General features: G+C 27.5%; 1 long non-coding RNA gene across 1 annotated transcript; it reads right to left on the bottom strand.

Moving 5' to 3' along the window:
- LOC108663684 lies at positions 269–1,905 on the bottom strand. Its single transcript, XR_001929692.1, has 3 exons — positions 1,864–1,905; positions 1,131–1,204; positions 269–310 (listed from the first exon to the last, which is right to left on the bottom strand). It is a non-coding gene; the product is annotated as an uncharacterized LOC108663684 (long non-coding RNA).

The following is a 5,702-nucleotide window of genomic DNA, read 5'->3' as shown; positions in this document are numbered from 1 at the left end:
CTCTTTTTCTTTTTGTTTTTAATAAAATAAAATAAAAATATTAATTAAAATAATCTATTTTAATGTAAAACAATATATATATATATATATTTTTTTTTTTTTGAAACATCAAAAATTAATTTTCTACACATGTAAACAAAATAAATTTATACATACTGTAATATAGAAAACTGGAGTATGCAATTTAAATTACAATGACACGTGAGCTCCCAAATAACTGAGAAGGTTTAAGTCTATAACCTTGCTTTCTAGGATGCAATTCCGAAATTTACTTCTCGATGCAATTGACAGTCTACTGCCTATTCTGAGCCTGAAAAATGTATAGGAAGAAGGGGTGAGATTATAAAATCCCAGTGAGTAGACAGATATCATCAAAATAATCTAAAGCCGAGTAATAGGAGACAATTAAAATAATTCATCCTAACCCATATAAATAATTGGATTTCATCCAATTACTCAACATGGCTTATGTACTTTTCAAAAACTTGGCCCTTGCCAAAAATCCATTCTCGGGGATACCCCGCGAAGGCATCTTACTGAGACCGCCAAGGCTGTTTATTGTCACACACACAAACACATTTCACCTCTGACAACACAGCCGTTCCTTGGCGTTGGCTGAGTCCCAGTTTCACGTGGTGGCCAGCGTGAAGTGTACTCAAATCCTACCTCGGGAGTTATCCTACGCGCCTCTCCAATCGAGGTAAGCTCAATAATTGGGAACCGTGCCCCTCTAATTAGGCTGGCCCACGGAACCCCCGTCACTGCAGTGCCCACTTTATAATCCACCAACCAATAAAATCACAATAGTATGACATGGCTCACTTAACACATTCAAGGCAAATCAAAGCAGTTCACATATTCTTTAAATCATAAAAATAACCAGTCATACCCACATTTATCATAAGCCATTTAATGTAAAATCATGGATAAACAACACAATCATAGTATAGGTCTCCAATTACTCTATTTTTGAAATCATTATTAAATTTTCAAAAATTTTATAAAATTATTTTATAAAATCTCATTTTCCCATAAAACACAATAATTTTCCAATTAAACCATTTTTCCATAAAATCACACAATTAAATAAATCTACTCTAGATAATTAAGACGATAGTAAGTTTACTCACTGTACTAGGAGTAGATATACTCCTATTCTCGGTCCTCGGGTGTAGTCTTTTACCCGTATCAGATAGCTCACCACCTATCCACAATACATGACACAAAAAATTCAATAATTTGTGTCAAATCAATATATATTATTTCAGGCTCTTATCCATGCGTATGCACTAGATAGGGTGTGAAATGTTTGGACAATCGCTTAATCACAGTGTCCGACCTAACTCGCCTATACACGGTGTAAATTTCTAAAATCTCCAATTCAACTCCAATTCCATCCATTTCAATTTCAATTATCCAATTATATCCACAATACCTCAATGACTATGAATGTGGTCCAATTTATCAGTTCGGATCACAAATTACGCTTTTACCCCTAGTGGGTAAAAATTTCAATTTTTTTGCACCAAAAATTCCCATTTAATTTCCAACCTCATAATTCATCATTTTTCCATCTAATTCTCTTAAAATAAAGTCAACCTCATCCTCACACACCATTGGCTAGATTCGGCCTAGAGAAATTCATGGAGAAAATGAATATTTTTCTTGTTGTTTTACTCATAAACATGCTAAACTAACACTAAACACTAACATAGTTCAAAATCAAATTAATCTAACAACTTTCTCTCTCTAAACCCATATGATCAGATTTGAATCCATCATCAAAACACATAATTTAACCATGGAAAATAAGGAGAAATGCATGGAAATGATAAATCTTAAGCTAAGCTTGAAAAATCATACCTTTAAACACTTGATTCCTTGAAAAATCACACTTTTTCTTTGAATTTTCTCACTCTAGGGTTTGTTCTTATTTCTCTCTCTCTCCTGCTGGTTTTGGCTGACCCTCCCAATGAAGAATTCTGGAATTTTCAAGCCTTTTAATAGGCTTAATAAAATATTATTATTTTATTTACCTTTTGAATATTTTATTATTTTATTTTTTTCTAGCCATCTTTTTGACTTTCTTTTTCTACCACTCAATCCTCTTCACTTATCCATGTCTTCCATGAAATTTCTAGACTTTTTCAAAGTTTTAGTGGAGCAAATTTTTAAAAATTACACTTTTGCCCCTATAAAGTGAAAAATTACATTTTTATCCCAAAAACTGAAAAATTACCCATAGACATATTTTTCATCCCTTATACTCATACCATTCTCCAATTTGTCAAATGTGATCTAAATTCTCTCAAAATCTCAAATTTTGTCTGCGGGTGGAAAAATTACGATTTTGCCCCTAGATAGTGAAAATTTCGGTTTGACTTCGAATTGATCTTCAAACTCCGAATTACCATTTTGAGTCATCCCTGAACTGTGAAATTCTTAATTTCACCTTAAAATTCCTATTTGAACTAGTTCGAGGCTTAATCGACTCAATGGTACCATTGGTGGCAATATTATCTTTTAACGATTTCTTGAACTTCTTAAATATACAAACATTCTATCGAGCATGTGAATGACATTATAATTATTTTACAAAGCAGGGTTTGACAATTATAATATAAACTAAACGTAAACGATGAAGTATTTAAAGTAATATTAAAATGATCTCATATGAATTTAATCAATGTAAAACATAATATTATATTACTTAATTTATTGTACATATATTAATGACACAAATTATATGTTATAATGTTATATATATTACAAAGTTTGTATAACTAATTGTAAATATAAGTTTACAAAAACTAAAGTAATAACTAATAAAGTTAATAACTGTAATCATATAAATAAAATTTGCTATAAGCTTACATATAAAACATAAGTGTAATAATTAAAACATATTAATATATATATATATGTAGGATATTTAATATTTCATATTCATACATATATATATATTAACTTATAAAGTTATATCATTTAAAGTATATAACTTGTAATTTCATATTAATACAATAGGTTATATTTTTTTTATATATAATATAGATTTATATATATTCCATAGCTATGATTCTAATTTGTATACATGCATAAAATAAACTAATATATTTTAAATATATTATATTAATAAGTTTATTATATATCTGTCTTTTTAATTTATATTAACTAAAATTAGTACGTACATAAAGTATTATTATTTTTTGTTTAATTTATTATTAGATCTTATCATCTATTTTTATAAAATTAAAAAATATATTATGTTCTTTTTATAAACTTTTTTAATTTTATAAAATTAATGAATTTGGAACTATTAATTTGTAATTTATGATTCAATAAAGTTTTCAAAAATATAAAAAAAAATTGAAAAGTAAAACATATTTAAAATTTTAATATTATAAACTTCAATGTGTATATATTTACTTTTATTAATATATTTTTTATAAAGGATTAATAAAATTTAATAAATTTTATTAATCTTCTATATAAAAAAATTTTAAAAATAGTATTACCGACAAAATATTTCAACAGAATATTACGTTGGTAATAGCTTTTTCCACATTGGAAACTTTAGCAGGCTTTAAATTTTTTTGAAGTCTTAAACTTTCTGACTAATTTCCAATGGATAATTTTTCGTTGGAAAATTCCAATGGAAATTCGTCGAAAATTCCAACCAAAAATTTGATGGGAGTAAATTTTTTTTTGCACTAAAAAAATCTCTAATGGATTTCCAACAAAAATATTCCACATTGGAAATCTGTTGAAAATCTATTGAAAAAAGTCAAAATAAATTTCTGTTAGAAATTTTCAACAGAATTTTTTTCGTTGGAAAAAATCTGTTTTTTGTGTAGTGATTGTTTATCCTTTTTAGTTTTGTTATTAATTCAGTTCATTTGATATTAACTATTATTAAATCTGACTATTATTGCATCAAAATTCAAATTTGTTTTTTATTGTACTTTCTATTTAAGTTTTTGTTTAAATGATATAAAATTATTGTGTTTTGTTTCTATTATCATATTGTCCTTTTATGCCATTGAAGTTTTCTATGACAAATAATGAATGTAGATATGAAGTTTACATATTGATTTGGCTCAATTTTGGTTTACTTCATTTGATGTTTTATTAGTTGGTCTTTTTTTCTCTTGACAACTTGAACGATATTTCTTATAGCTATTTGGATCATAGATGAAAATTAAACATTCATTTCCCGAACAAATTCAAAATAAAAAAAAAAAACACATTGTCAAACAATCACAAAAAATACTTTGCTGTTTTATGGTACTTGAAAGTTTAGAATTTATTTTTAGCACTTCATACACATTGATAATTTATTTTTGATATAATTATTTTACAAATTTATTGTTATATTATTATTACTAATCCTATAAGTTTATATTTAAAGCCTAATGATAGTATATATTTAGATTTCTTTGTATGATTTTTCTTTCTTATTTATTTTTCATTATGTAAAATATCGCTATTCTTTACAATAGCTTTATACGTTATCATCCACTGAACATTAGGAGGAAAAATTGAGTGTAAAGTAACATTTATTGGTTTATTAATCTTTGTTGCAATTGCTCTATCCGTTTTGTTCCATGTCTTTTTCTTTTCATTTTCTCATTTCAATTCTAATGTTTTTATTTTACTTATTTGCATTCTCCGCAATCCTTTATAACTTTGTTTGGTAGGTTCTTTGGCCACTCCTTCCTAATGTTTTCCTATTTATTATTACTTTGCACATCATACCTGAAATACCCCATACTTTGATATGGTGATAAATAAAGTTGATCGAATGTAAATTGAGGTCAATTAAAATGTTTAGAAGTGATAAAAGACGAAAGGAGTAGTTTAGGATAAAATATTTCGCAGGTGAGAAAATAATAATAATTTTATCGGGGGAGAATTTGTGAGATAAAAGGCGATTCGGAAGTCAAGTGAGGCATAATAAGGTATTTTGGGTACCAAGGAGACAAGATAAAATTTTTAGAATAAAATAATATTTTATTAATGAAATAATATTAAAATATTAATATTTAGCCTGATGTCGAAGTTAATCAAGAATAAGGATTATATGGTTGATCCAAGTGGGGGAGAAGATGACAAGCCCGACTCTATAAAAATATTTATCATGACATACATGTGATGGATAGCATGTTTGCATGCTAGGAGAGTCCCGAAAAATTTACAAAAGTCGGTATTGTACCTAGAGGTACAATAAAGTTGATTTAAGCCTCGAACTAGATCAAATAGAGAATTTACGATGAAATTAAGAATTTTAAAGTCCCAGAATGGTTTAATATGGTGATTCGGAGTTCGAAGATCAATTTGGAGTCAAACCGAAATTTTCGCTATCTAGGGGTAAAATGGTCATTTACCACCTGAGGACAAAATGGGAATTTTAGAAAAGATTTTTTTTTTGGCCCCATTTGACTTATTGGAGTATAATTTGACTCATTGGAGTAAGATTTGAGGTTTAGAAGTGAAAAATTTTAATTTCGATATAATTTAGAGTAAAAGGGTAAAATGATAATTTTACCACCCCAGGGGTAAAATTGTAATTTTCCACTACCAGGATATTTTTCTAGCACATGGTCTTCCTTTATCCTCATTTTGACCATTGACTAATTGTGTGGTGGAGATAAAAAGGATTAAAATTTTTAAAGTTTTAAAAACGGGCCAATGACATGATGCCA

This window comes from Theobroma cacao, chromosome 10 (genome assembly GCF_000208745.1).
Source record: "Theobroma cacao cultivar B97-61/B2 chromosome 10, Criollo_cocoa_genome_V2, whole genome shotgun sequence".
Classification (NCBI taxonomy): domain Eukaryota; kingdom Viridiplantae; phylum Streptophyta; class Magnoliopsida; order Malvales; family Malvaceae; genus Theobroma; species Theobroma cacao.
Note: the sequence above shows the minus strand (reverse complement) of the source record. Positions and strands in the feature narration are given on the sequence as shown.